General features: G+C 39.6%; 1 protein-coding gene across 2 annotated transcripts in view; it reads right to left on the bottom strand.

The window, feature by feature from the left end:
• Adk (adenosine kinase) overlaps window positions 1-24,287 on the bottom strand; it is a 391,595-nt gene that overhangs the window by 35,234 nt on the left and 332,074 nt on the right. The window lies entirely within an intron of this gene.

Here is a 24,287-nt window from a genome sequence, read left to right as displayed (position 1 = left end):
CTCACAGAGTTTGCCTCTGCCTCTCAAGTGCTGGGCTTAAAGGCACTTGTCACCACTGCTCTTCTTAAACCACAATTATTTCATCAAGAAAACAGGAGCTTTTTAGGTACCAATCCTTTAGTTTGCTAGTTATACCAAACTATTAATTTTTCATCAAGTGATAAAAAAAATCAGTATCTTTGTTTCTGAGGCTGGAGGAAGATGGGAGATAATCCATTTTAGGAACACTGTCATCTAGTACCAGAGAACACTATTTATACTCTCGTCTATGCAAATGGCACTGATAGATGTGGCCTGTTGATAAACCCTAACACTTTCTTTAGATGACCCAGAAAGCATGTGCAAACTGGCTGGCTATCACAGTCAGTACTGTAAGGCTGTTGTTCACAATTGTGTGGTAATTTTTGTCATTCCTATATCTAGACACAAACAAACAAACAAACAAACAATAAAAAAATTCAGTTTACTAATGACCTAAGCCAGGGGTAAGCCCAAGTAACAAAGGGACAGCTTCCCAGTATGGGTGTTAGTTTGTTCTCTATTTTCTCTCTCTTCTTTTTGGGGACAGGCTTTACTACTCAGCCCATGCTGGCCTTGAACATGAGACCTCTCTTGCTTTGGCCTCCTGAATATGAACGTATAGGCCTCCATTACCTGGCCTGCTTTGTGCTTCTGTTTGTCTACTTGTACACAGTATGAGTAAGTGTTATGTGAGCTGTAAGTCATGATATAAATGTCAGCCATTACTATCCACTTACCTACAGTGGCTGCTGAACAGGAGGTTGGATAGTTCAATCTGAGTGTTGTTAGGGGGAGGCCCACATTTCCTGACAACAATGCCACCCCTGCATACTGTGGGAAATAGAGGGCACACACTGTACATTAGGTGGTTTCTACTCCTCAAAGGTAAGACAAAGACACAGTGAGAACTTCAGGATAATTATAGGCACAAGCCTTCACACCTTTTAAAGCTTATATTGGATTCAGAAAGTGGAGCACATGTAATTTAATCTAGCACATTCCAAGATTATTAAAGAAGTCCTCATAGGTAACAGATAACTCTTCCATGTTTATATACATAAAGGATAGCAGAACAGGGGCTGGAGAGATGGCTCAGTGGTTAAGAGCACTGACTACTTTTACAGAGGTCCTGACTTCAATTCCCAGCAACCACATGGTGGCTTCACAACCATCTGTAATGAGATCTGATGCCCTCCTCTGGTGTGTCTAAAGAGAATGACAGTATATATATATATATATATATATATATATATATATATATATATATATGATAGCAGAAAAAAATAAGAATAATAGTTTAAACACAGCAAGAAGCCCAGTAGTCTAGGTACCTAATAAATGTTGATTGACAGAATCTAAGAGATTTTAAAAATAAGAATCAAATTTATTTTCTTGATAACTTAATATTCACATCCTTAAAAAGTTTGGATGTAGGGGTAGAGAGAAGAGGACATACTATGTCTTGGAGCTGGAGCTACAAATGGTTGTGAGCTGCCCACCATGGGTGCTTGGAGCTAAACCAGAGTCCTCTGCAAAGTCATGTGTGCTCATAACTGCGGAGGCATCACTTCAGACCCAATTCTACATATTCAGTCTCTCTCTCTCTCTCTCTCTCTCTCTCTCTCTCTCTCTCTTTCTCTCTCCTTCCTTCCTTCCTTCCTTCCTTCCTTCCTTCCTTCCTTCCTTCCCTTCCTTTTTTTCTTTTTGGCAGCAGGGAAGTGTGTGTAGAGCAAAGTATCACTTCACAGCCCTGGCTGGCCTCACATGCAGCGATCAGCCTGTCTCTGCTTCTCCAATGCTAAGATTATAGGGATGTGCCACCATGACTGGCTAATTTCTCTATTCTTAAGGCCATTCTGGCAGACAGCAAACTAAAGGTAGGTTCTCTACAGTGTGTGATGCTTTAGTGATGGTCCATGAGGATAAAACAGTAATGTAGAGATAAGTGTTGAGCTCAAGATAAGAGAGCTTTGCAGAAATCAGTTGCTAATTGTACTTTGGTAATTAAATACACAAACCTATGATCCTTTTAGGCTCACCTAATTAGTATTAAACGAGTTTACTTAATTACAGCTGTAAATTAAATGCATAGGGTTTGCCTCATCTCAGAATAATTACATGCACATTGTAATGTGAATTATGGAACATTAATTTGAACTTTATCGATTATTCCCTAAACAGAGCCTGGGGCTCATTAGGACAAAGCTATTATTATAGCAGTTTTGATACACATCTCCAAAAACCATCCCTAAATAATGTCTGTATAGAAGTTCTTCAAAGGAAAGGTATATACTTGGGTCTCAATTGATTGAGTACATCCACTTATTGCAAAGTCCAGTACAGAAAATGTTCTTGCTAAGGTATTCAGTTAGAGGCATCACAGTAGAAGCTGATTCAGTATCTTAAAAAGATTCTTTAATGTTAAGTAACTACAGGTCAGACTATTCTACCAAGCTCATTCTTAGCTTCATTTGGAAGGATGAAATGATAGATTAGCACACCAGGAAAATGTGCTATGTTTACTATAGCCAAGAAAATAGGAGTTTTATTTTGTGGATACTTTACTATGATAATTCTGTCCCGCCATTTAAAACCGGAAATAAAGACAGGAAACAAAGGAAGAAAGGAAACCTTGAGTTGTCAGTGTAGCTAAGTTGTTATGTTTGCCTTGCGTGTGCTTTAATCTCCAGCACTCTGTTGTGTCTGTGGTAGTACACACTTGTACTCAACCCCAGCACTCAGGAGGGAAAGGCAGGAAGAGCAAAAGTTCAAGGGCATCTTCAGCTACGTAGTGAGTTCACAGCCAGCTTAGGATTCATGAGATCCTGTTTCAAAATAAATAAATGAAAATAAAAATCAAGACTATTGATTAATTGAGAATAGCTAATAACAAACAAGGCTCATCCAATATATAAGTTAATATATTTTAATTTGGAGGAGGGAGAGAGAGGAACTATAAGCACAAATTAAAACATTTAAAATACAACTTTATGAGCAAGCCTCAGACTTGTTCCTTAGGTATAAACTAGATTTAAGAAAAAAATGATTTTAAAAAAAAGAAAAAATGATTTTCTTTTCTTATAATTTAATTTTATGTGCACTGGTGTTTTGTCTGCATGTGTGTCTATGCAAGGGTGTTGGAGACCCATAGAGACACTTGTGAGCTGACATGGGTGCTAGGAGCTGAACCCAGGTCTTCTGGAAGAAGAGCCAGAGCACTTCCTCAGAGCCTTTTCTCCAGCCTTTGAATGAGATTTCCATACTTGAAGACTTTCTTCTGCATTTGGCATTTTAAACTGACCACGGTACCTTTTTTCTCTGTGTATATTTGTAATTTTCACCATTTTCTCCCTTTAAATACTGCCTAAAGGGAAGACTACAGAATAATAAACCTGTTTTAATTCAGCCCAATTTTGGCTTAAAGCAAACATCTAATTACTTGTGATTAATTCTAAAGAACATAACCTATGCTCCTGTTTAAAGGATCTAGGTTTGATCTAACTAGTGGCTTTCCTCAGCTTCCCTGCCTTTCAGCCTTCCTTTTCCCCCGTGTTAGCTTAATCCTCACAGCAGCTGAAGAATTATAAAACACCATTCTCCCACTACACAAGATATCTGCATTGTGCAATTCACATTTGAAGGGGTTTATATTATTAGCCTTGAATAATGTGCTCAAATTCAGATTAAACTCAGACTACTCTGTAATAAATGACAAGATGCACGAGAGCACTGTAATCCAGACAACTGTAATTATACAATTATTGATGAAGTTCCTGTTGATAAACAATGCAAACATTAGGAAATACTATTTTGCAATTAAATGGTGAAGAAAGCTGTTTATTGCCTTCTATTCCATCCTCTTAATAAGACTGGAGTTGCAGATGTTCGTGTATGTTGCATTGATGTTAAATGGTGCATGATACTCTAGGTGGTTCCCATAACCTTGCTTTGTCTACTATGAACTGACTCAATTGATATGATAATAGAGAAAGGAGGGGAGGGGGGTGCTGAACTGGCACAATTTGCATAGCCTTGAAATTTGCCATTATTGGATAGCCAAGTGCTCCTAAAAGTTCTTGTTCGGTTGTCAACAACAACAATGCGTTAGACAAACAATATTTTGAAATGAACCACACAGGTGGGAACATCACTTACCGAAGCTTTTATCCTACCAAACAAGGTACTCATCAGTACATTTATAAAGCTAACAATCGGGAATTTGGTGATTTCTTTGGGGTTCAATTGCGGTTAGAGCAAGTATAGAGACAGCAGCAGTTGTTCAGAAGTTACAGAGATACAGCACTGGCAGCTTTGACCTGCATCCAAGAGACAACACCGCTTTCCTTCAAAACACCCACATTCCCATCTCTAGTAAACACTTTCCTATTTTAGGTTAAGAAATACTAAAGTTGCCAATGCTATTCAATATGGCATTTTATCCATAGGTGGAAAAACAGAAGGTATCTGAGAGACACAACAGAGGGCTGGGCAGCTGGCTCAGGAAGTAAATGCCTGCTGTGTAAGCATGAGGACCTGAGTTTGATCCCCAGAACCCATGTACAATGCTGGACCTGGCTAAAGCCCCAGCACTGGTGCTGGGAAAGAGAGATGGGCAGATTGCCAGAGCTCTCTGGCCAGCTAGGCCAGACAACTGGTGAGTTCTAGGTCTATCGAGAGACCCTGTCTCAAAGGATAAAATAGAAGTTGATCCAAGAAGTCATTCAACTTCTGTGTTTTCTTTATCCCCTTACCATGTACATATAGCACACCTTCACCCCCACCTCCACGCAAAATCCATAATAAAAATAAATAAAATAATCAAAGCTCATATAAGAATGGTGGGAGTTGCGATGATGCATGTCAAAATGGGGTACGACTAACACTGAAGAAAACTGTAAAAGTTCCCTTAACAGAAATATGAGAACAACTAAAAAGATACATTAGATATAGATGAGAACTAGAAATCTTGGAGGCATGGGTGATGAATAGAAAAGGAAGAGGAGGTACATGGACGCAGAGGGGAATGGATAATTAAAATGTTAAGAAGAACAATGAAAAGAGATTAACAAATCTGAATAAAAAATCCTAGAAGAGCTAATAGAGAAACTTTCATCCTAATGAAGATACAATACAAAACAGGAAACACAAGTGAGATGCCCTGTATTACCCACCTGGAGACCAATACGTAAATACTTAACTCTGTGAAGAGTAGAGTTCCATATGACAAGTTGGTTAAGAAATAGGATATGGTGGTTGTGGTAGTGCATTCTATAATCCCAATACTCAGGAATTTAAGGCAGGAAGATTGCTGTGAGTTCATAGTTAGTCTGGGCTAAAGAGACTTAGAGGCTAGCCTGAGCTATAAATTGTGATATGAGAATGAGAATATAAAATAATTCAGCAAAGTGTCAAGTAAAAGAAATGGTGCAAACATGGGATTAATGAGTTCAAAGGCACCACAGTCTTTTTGCTGTTTTGATAGGCTATCTCTATGTAGCTGGCCTGGAGCTTGCTATGTAGACCAGGCTGGCCTCAAACTCACATAGACTCACCAGCCTCTGCCTCCCTTATACTGGGATTAAAGGTATGAGCTGTTATGTCAGATTTATGATTGGTTTTTAAAATGACATTTCTTTTCAGCTCCTTGGCCTTTTTGGTTTTAGTTGTTTAAATAGCATATTAAATTAAGACCTTTCGTGTTAAAGATCAGTTTTATTATAGGAAGAGTAGAGCCAAAATCTGAAGGGAAATGGGGCCATTGTGTGTTGCATCCATTGTCCCTCTCCACTGGGCCTGTCCCTGTGGGAGAGCTGCAATCTGCTCATAAGGACTGTATTTTCTACCCAATTACTCTCAGCTGGGCCTCACGACTTCCTTCCACTAATGAAATGTGAATGGCAGGGAAACAGGAACTTCACGAAGGGCTGTTTAACTAAGATACATCTAGCGAATTCCTAATAGGAGCTGCCCTGCCATGTCATTCTCAGAAGGAAGAGACAATGATGCAGTCAGTGCCTTAGCTAACCTGTGGTAGGCAAGCATGGAAGAGAAGGGCGTCTACTGTGAAAGCTTTCAGGATTGCAAAGTCTGAGGATGTGAAAGCTTCCAAAAAAGTAAGGGTCTAAGAAAGTGTTTAAATGTCAAGGAAGATGTTCCGAGGTGGGTAAATGCAAGTTATGAAGAATTTATCTTTTTGTAAATGTAAAGAGATCCCTGTAAGTTTCAGGAAGTCCACTTGAACCCACCTCTCACAGGTCAAATGGATTCCAGAGAAGGACTGCTAATTAACAGACTGTTTTCACCCCCACCTGCCCATTCCTCAGGATGGGTTCTAGTTCCCTTTCCCTGGGGCTCCCCAATCCCTTCTCCAACTACTAAAACCATGGGCCTAAGAATTTCAAATGCATACCCAAGAAAAAGGTTTTCTCCCTAAACTTTTATCTTCTGCCCCTAACATCCAGGTGTTCTCTCTGAATCTGCATCCACGACAGCTCCAAAACAGTTACCAACAGGTGCTCTGGCCCAGCACCAGACTGCTGCAACTGAGCCTACACACTCCTACCCCCAGATGGTCCCATAACCTGGACAACAATGAAACAACCAGCTGTTCCTGGATTTGGCCAATGGTCCAGTTTTTGCCCTTACCCTAATGTCCAGTTTTTGCCCTTACCCTAATGTCAGCAGGAAGTAGTTATGGATGATTAGGGCACCTCTTACTCATTTAAAATCAATAAAAGACTGAGATGTTTTGTTTCTGGACCCTGGGATAAGGGTCTGAGGTGCATATTTTACATATCAAAGCAGACCTGGCCTCCAAGTTCTCCCAGCATCCTTCAGTCCCTACCAGGCATACCCTGCCCCCAACCCTAAATTTTCCAGCCCAGGAGCTGGGCTGCTTTTACCCCAGAGGCTTTTCCCCATATAATCCAGACATTTTGTGCTCTCTCTCTTTCTCTCACCTCCTTTTTTTCTCTCTCTGCACACATCCTTTCTCCTCTGTCCCCACCATGGTGACTCCCTTAGCTTCAGTCCTTGGGACCAGTGAACTTGCTGGAGAACAGCTTCCCAATAAATCTGCCTTTAATATAACCTAATTTGGCTTGAACTGGCTCATTTCAGTGGCTGAGAAAAAACATATCAGGGATGCTGGCAACTTTAACCTATTTTGATTAATAAAGGTAGCACTGAATAAAACTTTATTTTATTATAATTGAGTATATGTGTGCATATGTGTGTGTGTTGGGGAAATGTGCCATAGCTTACATACACAGTCTATAGGGGAACTTTATAGAGTTGGTTCTCTACTTTTTACCTTTATGTGGGCTCCAGAGATCAAACTGCTGTCAGCAGGTGTGGTGGTTTGAATAATGGTCTAATATTTGAATACTTAGACTACAGTTAGTGGAACTGTTTGGGAAGGATTAGGAGGTGCAGCTTTATCAGAGGAGGTCACTGGGGGTGGTCTTGAGGTTTTAGAAGACTCCAGCCCTTTTAGTCTTTCTGCTTCCGATTTGTGGATCGAAATGTGAGCTCTCACTGTTCCTGCTGCTGTGCCTTTGCTCCACCAGCATGGATTCTAACTCTCTGAAGCTATACGCCTCAGATTAAATGTGTTCTTTATAAGCTGCCTTGGTCAGGTGTTTTCTCACAGCGTTAGAAAAGGAAGTAGGACGGCAGGTTTGCACGACAAGTGCCTTTACCTGCCTAGGAATCTCTGGCCTGAAAAAAATTTTTTTAATCCTAAAATAACATAATAATTCTGAGCATAAGGCATAGAATGACTGTGCACTTGAAGATGCCTTTAACTTATCTGATCTAAACAAGGATATCATAGTAAATATCCAAGAGAAACCTTTGAATATTAGGATGAAGTGAGGTGGCACACTCATGTCTGCAGCACGTGTGAGATGGATGCCAAAGGAGTAGGAGTTCAAAGTTTATTCTTGGCTACATATCATAAACCAACCCAGGAGAACAAAAAAATACTGATATAAATTTCAGTAGGCTTCAGAAACTTGTAACAACAGTAGTAGTGTGTAGGATTCAGAACAACTGTCTTATCAACAATACTTAGACACAATATACTTTTTAGGACTGAGGATGTTCTTCAGTTGGTAGAGCCTTTGCCTGCCATGCATGAAGCTCTCAGTTCAATCCTAGCAGTCATAAAACTGGATGTGGTAGTATACAGTTATAATCCTATCACATGGGAGGCAAAGGCAAAAGGGCCAGGAGCTTACAGTCGTCTTCTACAGAGCAAGTCTAAGGCAGGCTGGGTTACACAGGATCCTGCCATCCTCCCAAAATATACATACACTAAAAATTTAGGCTAGGGATGCAGCTCAGTAGTAGAGCACTTCCCTGGCATGTGCAAGGCCCCAGGTGCTATCCCCAGCATCACATAATAGACAGAGAGACAGACAGACAGGCAGGCAGGCAGGCAGACAGATAGACAAACAAATCTGTTTGAATGTTTAATCAAAGAATGAAGAATTGCCAGACTTTAGGCAGTAACTAGGGAGGTGAGCTTGGTGTTTCACGCTTGGAGAAGAGTTTAGAATTAAGGGTGGTGAGCAAGACACAGGAAGACCATGGCAAGAGACTGTTATAGACGTTCCAACCAATGAAATTCCTAATTTCAAATTAAGATGTCTCCAGTGGGCCAGTGCTCCCATGCTTCCATGCATACATGTATTGCCCTAGGTTTTAAGTCATTTCTCCAAACAATTGTGCAAATAAAGCATCATAGTTAGATTACACAAGAGAAATTAGCTTAAAGCTGTTGCAGATGATGAGTCCACCAAACAAACTTTGAAAGAACACACTTACTGGCCAAGAGTCATAAACAAAGCAACAACAGCCAGAGAGATAGCTCTGTGGGCAAGAGCACAGGACACTCCATGCAGAGGACTCAGGGATGGTTCCCAGCACCAACAAGGAGACACATACCTGTCTTCAGTTCCAAGGGATCTAATGCCCTCTTCTGGCCTTAGTGGGCATTGTGTTCACATGATGCACAGACATACATGCAGAGATACATATACACATATAATAAAAAATATTTTTAAACACAGAACTTCGAGAGGGTGCTGGAAACTATAGGAATGAAAACTGATGTAGGCAACACATCAGATGGGGTTAACAGACACTCTGATTCAACAGATTAGAAGAAACAGGCAGGATCAGGTCAAGCGCAGGGAAGTACGTCTTACCACAGATGGCTGACAGATTCTGCAAGGCTCTCAGAAGCTGAGATCAGCTACTTGATACATCTTATGAGGGACAATTTCTGCCCAACAGAAAGGGCTTCTAACTAGGGTTTAAAACCGGAGGCAAACAGATCACTAGGTTCTGAGTGTTTTAGAGACGATTTCTGAATTGAGTTAGGGAGAGAGAAATGGTCCCTAAACCCTTTCAAATGTTAAAGTGTGAGGATTTTATATGGATTCAGAGAGTGAACAGGGAGAAAAATTAAGCAGAAATGTCTCAGGAGAAAAAGTTTCGAAGAACACAGAGTGATCCTAGATTTATGAAATTATGCAGTATGTATGCATGTAAGAAAGATGTCTGGAAGGATAACCACTAAATTGTTAACATTTGTTCTCTCTGGAGGGATGTGAGCTATTTTACGTAAGGAACTGTGCTGGGGAAATCAGTAAGCATGAGATCACTGCCCTGCTATTGCATTAGGGTAGGGCTGCTCAAACTTTTTGGCTTCAGTTCCTGTAATACTTTAACTTAGCTGGGTGTGGTGGCTTGTGACTGTAACTCCAACATTTGAGAGGTCAAAGAGAGAAGTTCAGGGAATTGAAGGTCAGTCTGAACTATAGGGAAGACCTTGTCTCAAACACCAAAATACCACCACTACCACTACTACCACCAAATAAACCAACCCTATAAAATATTGTATCAGAAATGCAAATGGTAACTTAAAACTATTACTATACCTATTTTGATGCTTTTCTAAAAGAAAATATTTTTCCAACAAAATATTATTCATAATTTACATTTTGTGTATATACATCCATGTGTGTTCATTTGTGGGGGTGTATGTGTACACATGTGCGTACAGAGGTGAAAGATGAACATCCAGTGTTTTCCTCAATGGCTTCCCACTTTATTATTTTAAGGCTGGGTCCCTTACTAAACCTTGCTGATTTGGCTAGACTAGCTGGCCAGCAAGCCCAGGGATCCTCTCAAGTCCATTTGTACTGCTAAGGTTACAGAGTTACTGCTATGTCTACCCTTTAATATGGGTGCTGAGCATCTAACTTGGATCTTCATACTTTCATGGAAAAGGGTTTACTGAGTTATCTCCTGGCCCGGGATTTATATTTTTGCTAATTTCTTAAATGTCTGGTTTAAGAGAAAACAGCTAGATTCTCTTATCTTTATTATATAGTTTGTTGCCATATCACATATGCTCTGGAAAACACTACTGCAATTCAGAGTTACAAAAGGCAAATAATATTTTTATTTATTTATTTTATTATTATAATTTTTTCCAAGAAAGAATTTATCTGTGTAGCCCTGGTTGTTCTGGAACTTACTCTGCAGACCAGACTGGCCTCAAATTCAGAGATCCAACTGTCTTTGCCTTCTAAGTGCTGATATTAAAAGTGTGTGCTACTATACCCAGCTCTAATAATATATATATTTTAATTATTGTGAAGTACACACAGACACACCTTTGTTCATTTATATTTTTTAAAAAGATAAGGTCTTTTATAGCCCAGGCTGGCCTACTTACTATGTAGCCAGGCATGAGTGGTCTCTCTGGGATAACAGGCATGCAACACTATGATAGACTTGCTGTTGCTCATTTGAGATGGGGTTTTGTTATGCTATCTAGGTTTGCATCAAACTTGTAATCCTTCTGTTTCAGGTTCTCAGGAGGATGTATGGTGCTATAGTTTTGACTTCACAGAAGAGACTCTTTGAGAGGTGTGGTGGAGCCTATACTCACATGCTAGAATGGTGATCCTGCTTATGCGGACAAGCTGTGATTCCTAGGACACTGATCTGATGTGCTTATAGCTGCTGCTAGTGCCATCAGCCAGGAGGAAACTCATGTTCCTATAACTTAGAAAAGGAAGATCCCAAAGAGTGCTGAGATGAAAACAATGCAGCTATGAAGAACGTGTGTGTGTGTGTGTGTGTGTGTGTGTGTGTGTGTGTGTGTGTTCAAGTCAGAGGCTGATATTGGGTATCTTCCTTGGCAGATCCCCACTCTATTTATTGAGGCAGGGTCTCTTTCTAAATACAGAGTGCTCCAATCCCAGTTAGTCTAGCTAGCCAGCTTGTTTTAGAGACCCCTGCCTATCTCCTGAGCGTTGGGATCACAGGCCTGATGTGCCAGGTTTTTATGCTGATTCTGGGGATCTGAACTCCAGTTCCAAATTACCCAAGTTGGACTGAACTTGTGAACCTTCTGTTTCATCTTCTCAAAATGGTGGTATAAGTTTGTGTTACAAGCTCAGTTTTTTTTTTTTTTTTTTTTTAAATAGAGTTCCCCTGCCCCTTCCATACTCCTGACTCAGCTTCTCTCTTACAAGACATCTAGAATAAAGAGATTCCCAGCCAAGAAACAAAAGCAAAATAGTCCTATTCCTCAAGAGTCAGACGAAAACTGTGGTCTTGGTGAGGGTTTTGCTGCTATGAAGAGAAACCATGACCAAGGCAACTCTTATATGGATGACATTTAATTGAGGCTGGCTTACAGGTTCAGAGGTTCAGTCCATTATCATCAAGGTGGGAGCATAGCAGCATCCAGGCAGATGTGGGGCTGAAGGAGCTGAGAGTTCCACCTCTTGTTGTGAAGGCAGCTAGGAAGAGTGTCAAGCCCACAATGACACAATTCTTCCAAAAAGGCCATACCTCCTAATAGGGACACTTCCTGAGCCAAGCATATACAAAACATCACAACTGGTAACAAAATCAGATACAACTCCGAGAGAAGACACTGGAGGAGAATGACACTGAGTCTTTAAGGATTCACACAATGGTGAAACCGAGGTTTTGTATATATATACAGAATCACAGTAATAGATCCTATTAGATGGAGTTCAACATTTTTGTGGTCATGGTCATGTTTAAATTGGGGGTACGGTTTGTCCAGTAATAAAACATAAAACCTTAAAAAGGAAAAAAAAAAAAAAGGTTCTTTCAACTAAGTCCAGCAATCCCTTTGTCTCTGCCTGCTGAGTGCTAGGGTTACAGGCATGAACCACCATACACCACCTGTTTCTCACTTACTCCAGGCAGATAAAGTAATCATTGGACTGATTGTTGTAAGAAGAACAGGCCTGGGTTAATTATTCCAATCACTAACTGCTTTTTCACTTGGAAATAGTAGTAAAGTTGTTGCTATAAAGGGACTTGACAAAGGAGACAAGCACATCTTGCTGGAGAAACTACCAAAGGCCTTGAAAGAGAAGACAAACTGATCTCCACATGAAAATGCAGATACATGGAGACTTGAGAATTCTTGTGCTAAGCTTGGCAGTTGTCCTTTCTAAAGACCCCCCAAACCATCAAAAAAGGACAAAGATTCAGAACCCACACTATCCTATGAAAGGCATAATTTAACCAGAAAGATAATGAACATAACCTTGAAGTTAGGCAGAAACTAGGCAGAAAAAATGAAGACTTAACAGAACATAGTGTTGAAGAGAACCAGGCATTGTGTCACACACTGATATGCTTAGCATTCTAGAGACCTTTATACCCTGCACTCAAATACTTTTAATACGATGGTCTCATTAAACTAATACAATGGGGGTTGGTAAGTTATAGTCTGTGGGCCAAACCTGACTAGCTGCCAATTTTGTGAAGTTTTACTGGAACATAGACACATCTATTTGTTTACACATTGTTAAATATGGTTATTTCTACACCACAGAGGCATAGATAAAACCTTTGTGATAGAGATCAGGTGTCCTACAAAACAGAAAATATTTACTACTTGGCCCTTTACAGAGAGTTTGCCTTCTTAACACAGACATAATATCTAGGAGACTCGAAAGATGCATTAGAGCATTTCTTGGCAGTTTGTTCATTTTATAGTTGAGTAAAACGACTCACAAAATTGAAAAAGCAATACATGGAGTGCAGGGAGGACAAGAGCAAGCCTTGGAGCACATGGGACTCCCTCTGCTGCTTCTGTACACTCTCATCACAGACAAGGAACACTCTGCCTAAAGCAAGAGTCCTGCCGAGTCTCTTAAAAGTCACATATGGTCTTGGCACAGAAATTGTTTTTTCAACACCTGGGTAACCAGGCTGTGGCAGTCCCAGGAGGGCAGCAGTGCCCTCAGCATCAGCTCTAGCCAACCCCTGAGGAGTTAGATCTGAGAAAGAGCCACTTTCAAGGCCCTGCCTCATTAGTCCCTGCTGCCACCAATCTAGCTCAGAGAAAATTGATCCTTCCCCCATGCCTGCTGCACCAAGGCCAGCCTTGGGTAAAAAGGTTTTGTTCATAGAGGATTTGTTAATTGAGTCATCACTGTATAATGAAACCCCAGAGCTTCAGCCAGTACCAGTTCATGTGACTTTGTGGAAGCTACATTTGTACATTTGCATTAAAAGACGGTTCTCTTAGAAGCAACTGACATGTATTTTAAGACAAAGAAAATAAGATATAAAAAAATACATCACATTTATCACCTTACTCCCCCATCCCCACAATCATTCTTGTTACTTTGATTGTAATGGCAGGCAATTTTTCTGTTTTGATTTGTTTATGCTTACTGAAAAGTCCTCAAATCTTAAGTGAAGCAGTTTCACAAAGCAAACAAACTCACTATGTTGGTTAAGCTTGTCATTTAAAATACTACATAAAGGAGTATCAAGTTGCTGCATCAACCTCTAGCCCCTACAATGGAACCTAGGACCCTCAGCATGCTAGCAAAAGTTCTATTAATGAGCTCCGTCTCTAGGTGCTGTAGCATCCTGACTTCAATGAGGTACCACACACACACAAACCTACACACCCACACACACCCCACATTTTACTTATAGTCATTTTTCCCATTACACAAAAATGACATAAATGCCTCCATATGTAGATGTTCTTACACTGCTCAATAGTACTAGGACATAAACATCTTTTGACTGCTTCAGACCCTAGCAATATTATAGGAACAACTGACCGATCGCACTTGGAGTATCAAATAGTGATTCATTTAAGAAAGTCTTATCACACACATTCCAGTTTCATTTTCCTCAGGCACCTACATTTTCTAATATATTTATGTTCAGCCTACAGAATGAATCTTCAATAACAAGAGTTCACATTGGTCTCAGTCACAACCAGGATGACATTACCAGAAAGTCATTAGTAGTCTCTAACAGGAAGCTCATTAATAAAAGTAAAACTGTACAAAGACTAAGAATGTTTTATTAAAGGTATCTATTATGATACTGGGCACCTGAGACATTGATCTTTCTGCATCTCTCAGAAATAAAAACATCTAACTATTGTTATTGATATATCAAAGCCTGCCTAACATATAGTTTAATATCCAGCCCCCAAACATCTAATTATTGTTATTGATACATTACAAAGCCTGCCTAACATTGAGTTTGATATCTAGCCCATAGTAATCAACAAGAAAAATAATTATGTCGAATTAGCACAATCTTACAAACACACATACATACACCTTTTACCTTAACAAAGGATGCTTCAGTGCTCTAGTTAAAAATTATGGCACTCAATTCCTCAGAGCTCAGGCTGCCTAGACTGCCTCAAGTCGTAAACATATATTTAAAGATAGGTCCACCTGCACCTCTCCTTTTTTTGAGGCAAAGTGCTGATATGCTGCCTATTATGGCCACAAACTCCCTGGGCTCAAGTGACGTTCCCTCCTTAGCCTCCTCAATAGCTGAGTCTGTAGGTGTGTCACCAGACCTGGCAGCCAACTCTTTCTTTTTTGTGGATAATGGTATAAGATACAAAAGATTCTGACTATTTTAAGATAAAATTTATTTTTTTATTAATATTTATACCAAGGCATGACTGACTTAAATTAAGCTGTACATAACTAAAGTGTGTAGTGTGGCAAATTTGAATATGTATACATTCATGAAGTCATCAGTTCTAGAAGCTTTTGTGTGCTTCTTTATTTTTGAGTCAAGGTCTCATGTAGCATAAACCGGCCTCAGTATGTACCCCAGGATAACCTTGAACTCATGATCCCACAGTCCCTGCCTCCAAAGTATGGAGATTACAAGTGGGTCTACTATACATGTACGTCTTACTAAGTTAAGTTTCTTAGTACTAAGCAGGGTTTTCTCCAGGGCAAGTCTGTAGTCAGACTTGCAGCATCAACATTTGTCTTGGTTCTGTAATCACTCATCCTCCAATGATGTGGGCAAAACTGCTATATGCTGGCTTTTCCCCCAGAAACAGACATTAACTTGACAGAGACTGCTTTGTAGGGTACTTTCTGAGCTGCAGAATCACTGGGCAGACAACAGCAGCTTTAAGCATTCTGGTTAGTACCAGTCCTCTGGGAAGGCTGATAGGTCCATCTTATATGAATGCAGAATTATAGACTTCATGCACTTCTCAACGGCTGGTCGTTCCTTAAACAGCAGTATTTTAAAACAAATGAAAGAGGAATTAATTCAATTATTTAGATCCAAGCCTTTGTAATACTTATAACCATTTAGTTTCTTTTTTGTAATGCTATGTGTAGTTGAAGGCGTTTCTTCTGAGATAGAAAAGAACACTCAGGTGATTTTCTTCTTTTAAGACTTATATCTACTACTGTTATGTGTGTGTATAATGTATATGTAAGCAATGTGTGTGTGTGTGTGTGTGTGTGTGTGTGCCTGCCACAGTGCAGAAATGGGAGAGTCAGAGTCTGTATTTCTATTTTCAAATCAGTATCCTGGTTACATCTTTGGGCTGCTCCAATCTGATCTAGACACTAGCATGGACTCCAATCTCCGAACGTTCCATTCTGAACATCTTCTGCTCTGAACTCTTTTCACCTAAGATCTAGCTCTCTAGCTAAGTACTTAAATCTCACTGTAACACTATCTACCAGGCCCATTTGTTTTTTTGATTATTAGTGTGACAAGACTCACACTTGCATTATTTCTATAGCACAGCTTTGGGTAAAATACACATGATATTTAAAAAAAAATACCACTGTATATTTTATCAGCCATATATAAATAAATGCTCCTTGAGAAAAAGATACATAGTTTTGTATGTATATTATTACTTTTCTCTTCTATTTAACTGAACCACTACATCTTCTTCTTGTATCTCTAATCTATCTTAACTTTTAATTTTTTAACCACTAAATTAAGAGGTAAAACCTCAAAAACCACAATTAGTACAATTTACCTAAAGAAAACCCACCACCCCAACAGTAAACAGGTATTTCTATTTTGCTATTAAGTAAACACAGACTAACGATGGGGAAAAGCTGGCAATGTTTGAAGCTGAGTTGAGATTTCTTAATACACAGTACTACACATAAGTGGCACACAGAACCCAGACCAATTGTCATGTCAACAATTGTCAATGTCAACAGTGACAAATGTGACCATGCTTTGTAGATAGATTAACAAGTAGCAGCTGAGTTGGACTCTTATTGCCAGCAGTTAAAGAAATCTAATGATTCCCCGATTACGATCTGCTTCATATGCTCAAATACCCACAAGGAGACAGCTAAAGGCTAACTCTAGCCAACTGTTCTTAAAAAATATGATTTAGGGCTGGAGAGGTGGCTAGCTATTAAGAGCCCTGGTGGCTCTTCCAGAGGACCCAAGTTTGATTCACAGCACCCACGTGGAGGCTTACGGTATCTGCAACTCCAGCCCCAGGGGATCTGACTTTATCTTTTGTCCTCTGCAGGCATTGCAAGCACATGTTGTACAGATATGCATTCAGACAAACGTTCCTGCACACAGAATAAAAGTAAGATCTCAAAAGGAAATTAAATTAAAACACATGATATTCTCCTTTCCTCCCAACAGATCTTTGTACTTGAAAAAAATCTAACAAGATAAATTTGAATATACAAAGTAATGTTATGATAGAAACCAAGAAACATGAGTCCATTTCCAAACCTATCCTGACTTCTCCATGATCCAAGTTCCAAAAGTTCCTAGAGTTAAGGCTGAATATCGTTAATATTTACAGATTTGTTTTGAAGGCTTAAGGTTTAAATGCTTAACAGATCCCAGACTAGCTAACTGTAAACACAGTGTTGATTTGATCATAACAAATTGCAAAGTTGATCCTTCACAGCAACCTTGTAATGCTCTCTAATTTATGGCAGAAATAAAATGGCAAATCCAATCTCCTAGCACAGAAAGTCAAGGTCATGGTTTGTTTCAGAAGTTACTGGGCACTGAGATACAACAGCAGCACAGGCAGATAAAGGAACCCTGTGAAGGGTCCACAAAACTTCCAGGGCCTTTGTTCTCCAGTTCTCCACCCACTGATCCTTCTGCTATCTTCCTAAGCGCTACATGTTTAAACCATATCCAGAGGAAATAACACCGTGAAATAATCCCTTCATGAAAACACAGAAGGAACGAATTGCATAGAGAATTCAATGGAGAGGATTTACGCTGGGAAGTGGAACGGTTTCTCTGATGTTGATCCATCTATGTAGATCAAGGGTGGGAGGCCCAGGGTGAGTTGGACATTTTCTTCACGTAACTGTGAGTGAGAAGAGTCAGGGTAATAGAGACTACTTCTGAGGACAGAAACAGGAAGTGCATGGGTGATCAAGTTGGTGAGGACAGAAACAGGAAGTGCATGGGTGATCAAGTTGGTGACAGGAGAGTTAAAAGCAGGGAGAAAAATAAAGCCAGTGAAGAGGGAAGTAGGAAACAGCCTTCATCTCCAACCCTGGCTGAGTGGATGACCAGAGTGGCAATCACATTCCTCTTCCCCATAGTTTACTGACATGCAGGGCCTGAAAATTCTCGGTGAGAGGAAGGGTGCCCATTGCCCTTTCTTCCCCATCCAGGTCTTTTCCAATTTTAAGTCTTCATGTACTGAGAGCTATCTATCACTTCTTGCCCAGGAACTCTGATGCCCCTGTATGTTCAAGGCAGAATGGGGTGGGGGTGGTCTGCTCTGGAAAGAGTAGTAACCTTCTTGATCTACAGAATACAAGGTTTGTGGGCTAGCACAGTCTCCAGGCACACAAAGAAAGAAGGGAAGTTTGTAACGTGAACACAGACTTTAACACTGACATTATATCTACCTGTGGCTAGACCAGTTCTCAGCTGGCACAGGACAGCAGCAGAAACCACTGCAACACAAAGGAGCTACCAGTACAATCCAGCAAGCCAGCCCCACCCCAGACTGATTCCGAGACTGGGAGACTCAGAAAGAGGCCTCTTTAATTTTTTGTCTTCTTAAGAACAAAACAAAACACAAAGCCCACCAGTAGACTTTTTGGATGGAACTCAGGTTGTCGGGTGTGACTGCAAGTGCCCTTATCCAGTGCCCTTCTCACGCTCTTTCTTTGCCTTATTTTACAAAATGAACTTTCTCTATTCCTTCTTTACATTAAAAAAATTACTGTTTGATCTTTACTTTAAAAACCTTTATGCTTTTCATTTCTATTCTCATTTACCTAATGTTATTTACACATCGTCAAATCTATTTAATAATTGGACTTGTTCTATCTTTTCCCCTTGCTCATATTCTCTTCTCTGTATTTCATCATGCTTCACTTTCCTTGCCCACTCTTAGTGACACCGGTGTGAGAGAGCAAGGCACAGCAACATCTCCAAAGGTTCCCAAGGGTCAAGAGAAAAAATGGGAAGATGGGATGGTTGACATGCAATCATCCAAAAAGAAATAAATTCCGAATAAAATCCTTTGGGAACATGGTTAAGAGAAAGAGATCAAAGCTATGATCTGGAAGAGTGCCCTGGTCAGCTTTACTGTCAACCTGACACAGCCTAGTGTTATCTGAGAAGGGAGTCTCAATTGAGGTGTTACCCAAATGAACTAGCTTATGGGCATGTCTGTGGGGAATTTTCTCAATTATTACTTAATGTCATAGGGCCCAGCCCAACCCGCCTGGGCAGATGGTCCTGGGCTATATAAGGAGGTTAGCTAAGCATGAACTTTATGACAAGCCACCAGGCAACTGCTTCAGGTTCTTGCCCTGCCTATGTTCAGTGATAGACTATGACCTGTAGGTGGAAAATAAACTCTTTCCTTCCTTAAGTTGCTTTTGGTTGTTTTATCACAAAAAAGAAAAGAAATAAAGTATTAGTTATTATTAGAGATAACTAAGATACAGAATAAAGGCACAGAAAACTATTCAATGAAATGTGGAAAAATTTCTAAGTGAGGGAGGGGGAATAGGGCCAACATATCCAAATAAGGAAGCATTAATGACTATACTCTTAGTACTTGGTTGTGGGTGAAGCAGGAGGATTACAAGTTTGAGGCCAGCCTGGGCTACATAATAAGGTCTTATCTCACATAAATGATAGCAAATGCAAGCTACAAATAAAGAATTACAAATTGAAAAGACAACCCAGTTTGGAAGGCAGACTTCAAAAGAAATATCCTACAAGTTACCTAGTTGCAAACAGGCACACTTACTATATACCAGGAAAATTCCAGCCAAATCATATTGAGATACCATTATGCCCTCACTAGAATGGCTAAGATTCAAAAGACAAATGGTAGCAGAGCACTGTAACCATTAAGACTGCCATATACTGGTGAGAGTAGAGGCTGGTAAAATCCTTTGGAAATGTGGGACTGAAAGATGAAAATCTTTACTACCTGTAGAATTACACATTACAAAGGATGAATTTTATTTATTGAAAAAATTAATCAGGATACAAAAGAAAACCAAGATAGAATATACATACCAGCCAAAGACAGTACCTGTATTACAAATGTATACTGTAACCTTGTGAATGTGGAAGAAGCAGCTCAAGTGGCTCCAGATGACAGACACCTACTGTAAGTACAACAGGTGCTCACAAGGGTATCAGTAAATAATCCAAAACAACTTCATGATGGGATAAGCAAGCAATGCATTTTAGAATCTAAGGCGAGAGGGAAAGTTATAAATAAGGAAAGGGCAAAGGCTGGAACGAGCCTCACACACATGCACAGCTTATTACAACGCATCATCTGTTGCCATGCTCTGCTCCAAAGGCCTAGAGGCTCAGGGAGTTCAGATTCGGGTTTCTGAATACCCTTATCTGGTGAAGGCAAACTGAGTTCCTTGGAAAACATCCAGGAAGCAACAGAGAAAATGCATCTCATTCCTGGGGGGTAGTCTTTATTGTTTAAAAAAAAAAAAAAAAAACCAGGAAGTGCGCAAATAAGGATAGAAGCAGAGTCAGACAAAATTCTGCATACTAGTGATTACATTTCAAAACCGGAACTAACACCTACCAAGAGAAGGTAAGACAATGGTTTCTAGTAGTGGGGCAGACTTGATGGGGGGCATGAGAGGGATTTCTGAAGGGCAATAGTACTGTGCCTTTCTCCTCACCCCCACCCCAAGTGATCCTATCATCAAACTAACTCACAATCCTCCTGTTACAGTCATGGGGCTGTGTTTCTTTATGTGGTTGCAGTTACATTAATGTGAGTTAATAATAAAATGTTGTACCAAGTCTGCATATTAGAGTTCAATACACTTTGTGGTATTCATTACATTTTAAAGGAAAGTATGTGTAAGTTTTAATATATGTAGTTTGTACTGCACTAATCTGCCTTAACACATCCTTGTAGAAATCAACACTACTTGCTCAGTATGGGCTCTTTCACATTGCAGCAGGGTCCTGTTTGATAGAAACATGGCAGCTGGGGGAAGTTGTATTTTTTTCAGGACTGAGATCAATAAACTATATAAACCATGCACAAACATATAATTTTGTCAGGACATTCTAAGTATCCCACATGATATTCTAAATTACTTTTGCTTTATTTTGCTTTTTAAAAGACAGGGTCTCACTTTGTAGCACAGGCTGACCTTAAAACACCCTGCAGCCCAGACTGATGTGAATGAGAGGAGTTCTTGCCTCAGCAGCCTGAATGCTAGCATTATAGGCATGAGCTACCATTCCTGGTTCCAAAATACTTTTGACTTCTTGGTTAATAACAAACCTCTTCAGGAACAACTCACTTGTTCACAAGGTAAGGACTATTTATTAAAATCTCACCAGATGAAGGGGGAGGGTCTAGCAAGGTGGCTTAGAGGGTAAAGGCATTTGTTACCAAACCTGTTGACCTGAGTTCAATCCCAGGGACCTAAATGGTGGAAGGAATGATCCAACTCCTGTAAGCTGTCCTCCTATTTCTACACTTATGCCATGGCAGGCATGCATTACTATGCCCCTACCTTACCTTCACCACCAATTTTCACCAGTGGGGCTGGAGAGATGATCAGAGGTTTAAGAACATTGGGTTCCTTGGAGCTGGAGTTTCAGGTGACTATCCAAAACACGGATGCTAGGAATTGGACTAGGGCCCTCCGGAAGAGCAGCACATACTCTTAAGCACTGAGCCATTTCTTTAGCCCCTAGTCCTTGGTATTTTTGTTTGGAACAAAGAGAAAGAAGCATCTATTACGGTCGACTTGTTGAGGATGTTTGGCTATTCTGCTTCCATCATTCCACAGACTCATAAAACGTGGCCCTTGAGTCAAACTACTTAATTGAATGATTCTCAAAGTAAGAGATAAGAACAGGCAGAACAGCTCTATCACCTGAGGGAAAACTTCTTAGAAATACACAGCTCTCCTCCAGATCCGTCCACTGACATCCTCGCACACTTGCCGAGGATGCCCGGCCTAATGTTGCTTGTCAGTGGGATTGTCAGAGCCTGGACAATACTTTAAAAGGGGAGCTCTACAGTTTTTCAAAATTCACTAGATGATTTATTTGCATATGACAGCACCAGCCTTTCAGTTATGAGCCTCTATGAGGAAAAAATGGTTTATAAAGATCATATGTCAAAAGGAGATGGGTCTCTAGAAAACAATGGCAAGGGAATTGATTTTTGTTAACATTATTACTAAATGCCTTAACAGTGTGATCATATGAAAATACTCCACAGTGTGAGGTTTAAGGCACAATGAGTCCTAATTAGTGCTTTAATAAGTGTGTTAACACTGCCTTGTACCATTTTGGAATGTCACTTATGGTAAATTAAGGGACACTTTCCCTCCCTATCTTCCATTAGTATTTTAATGCTAGGAGGTGGGAAAAGGCTGATCCATATTCAGTAGAAAAGGAGGGAAAACAATAACAAATTGGCATCTCTTCTGTGAATTGCCCCACAGGCCAAGCATTTTTATGTTCTTAATCATTATTAAATGACTTAACATGACACCCAGAGCCTGGCGAATGATTGCATCCTGACATGAGAAAGAATTACAAATGAAATGAAAGATCAAGCTGTATTAGAGGACTGCCTCTGGGAAATGAAAATCTTTAATTCTCTTTTATTATTGACATTTATTTGGCTGCCATGAATAACAACACAGCAAAGAGATTCAGCTACGCTTGTGCACTGAATAGCTTATCCCAGGGCTCAAAACTGCATTAACATTTATCATGTTTGCTTTTGTAGCTGACACCACTGAACAGATTCTCTATCCATCTTGTATTTATCATGCATTGCAATATACTGCATCCTCTAAGTTCATTTTCATATGGTAGGAACAGCAAGATTAGCTATGTCTTGCATCAAATAAATTTCTGATTAGAAGCATTCTTAAGAGTAGTTTAATAAATTTAATAAGCATACAGTAAGTTCACAAAAAAAATCCAGTTATAAGATAGGGAGACCAAATATCAGTCTGGTGAAAATTATGCAAATTGAGAATGAGGAAGAGGCTTATATGAGACATGATCCAGGATATAGAGAGACTTAAAACGTACATCTCCACAAAGAGCATCCCAGTAGCGTCTTATGAACCTGGAGGTAGGATTACATTTTCTATAAGAAGCCTACATGATTTGAGTCAGAACTGGTCCACACACTAACAAGATAGTGATCTTGTCTGTGTCATGTACAGATACCCTTTCCTTGGTTATTTGTTTTCTCTACAAAAATTAACAGCATGCCCTTTCCTGCCACATCAGTGAAGGACTGTACAGAACCTGGTGCCTCTGCTCATATGAGCCTCCTTAACTGGACTGCCCCTTATATCCCTGTTAGAATTCAAGGCTTAGCAAGGCTATTTGTTTTTTGGGGAAAGTCATTTAATGTAGCTAGAATGTGTTTGAAAATTTGTTTTAGTTTTTCAACAGCTTTCAAGTATATATACATAAGTAGGTATAACAGCACCATAATTCCCCTTGTATCCAATACTCAACCTTGACAATCAACTCCTGACAAGTTTCAGTTCATGGATTTCATTTAACTCTGCTATTCACTGACTCCGTTTGAATCAAATTTTGATTTTTGTCTTTTGGTAAGTCTACAAACAAGGAATTTGAGTAAATTATTTCTTGTGTCTCTCTGCAACCCATTTTGTTAAAAAAGTTACTTCAGTAGGCGTGGTGGTGGACACTTGTTATCCCAGTCAGCACTTGGAAGGCTGAGCCAAGAGAATTGCTCTAAGTTTTGAGGCCAGCCTGGGTACACAGAGATTACAAGGTGAGCCTGGTCTACAGAATGAGAACCTATATCAAAAATTTAAAAAAAATATTTAGACTATATTCAATACTTTATATAAATTGATTTTATTGTGCAGATCCTTAAATATTATGTTATATTCAGTGTTCAGCTGAACAAATACATTGGCTTAATTATATTAACATTTATAAAAATCATTAACTAACTGATTGGATTAAAGATGAACCATTCAGAAAGAATTAACAGACTTATATTTAGCTTATATTTTAGCTACTGAATAGCTAAAATATAAAGTAGCCTCATATTGAAAATATTAATTAACATAATATATTTGATTGCTAGATGAAATTTCTATTGAATTGCTATGGATGGTATAGAAACATACATGTGATTTGTCTTCTTGAAAGAAAATCCAAGGTTGTAACGAGCAACCAATCTCTTTGGGAAGCTGAGGCAGGGGGATCACAAATTCAAGATTGGTCAAGGTCAGTCTGGGTTACACAAGGAATTCAAGGCTAGTATAGGGTATTCAGTGGGACATTCTCTTAAAATATACTGTTATATAAAATAAAGTATAAAACATGGGCCAGGGATAGAGCCCAATGATAGAGCACTTGTTTAGCATGCAAAAGCCCTAAATAAGATTTCTAGTATTGGGTTG

Source organism: Arvicanthis niloticus, chromosome 3 (assembly GCF_011762505.2).
Source record: "Arvicanthis niloticus isolate mArvNil1 chromosome 3, mArvNil1.pat.X, whole genome shotgun sequence".
NCBI lineage: Eukaryota > Metazoa > Chordata > Mammalia > Rodentia > Muridae > Arvicanthis > Arvicanthis niloticus.
The sequence above is the reverse complement of the archived record's forward strand: the minus strand, read 5'-3'. Positions and strand labels throughout refer to the sequence as shown.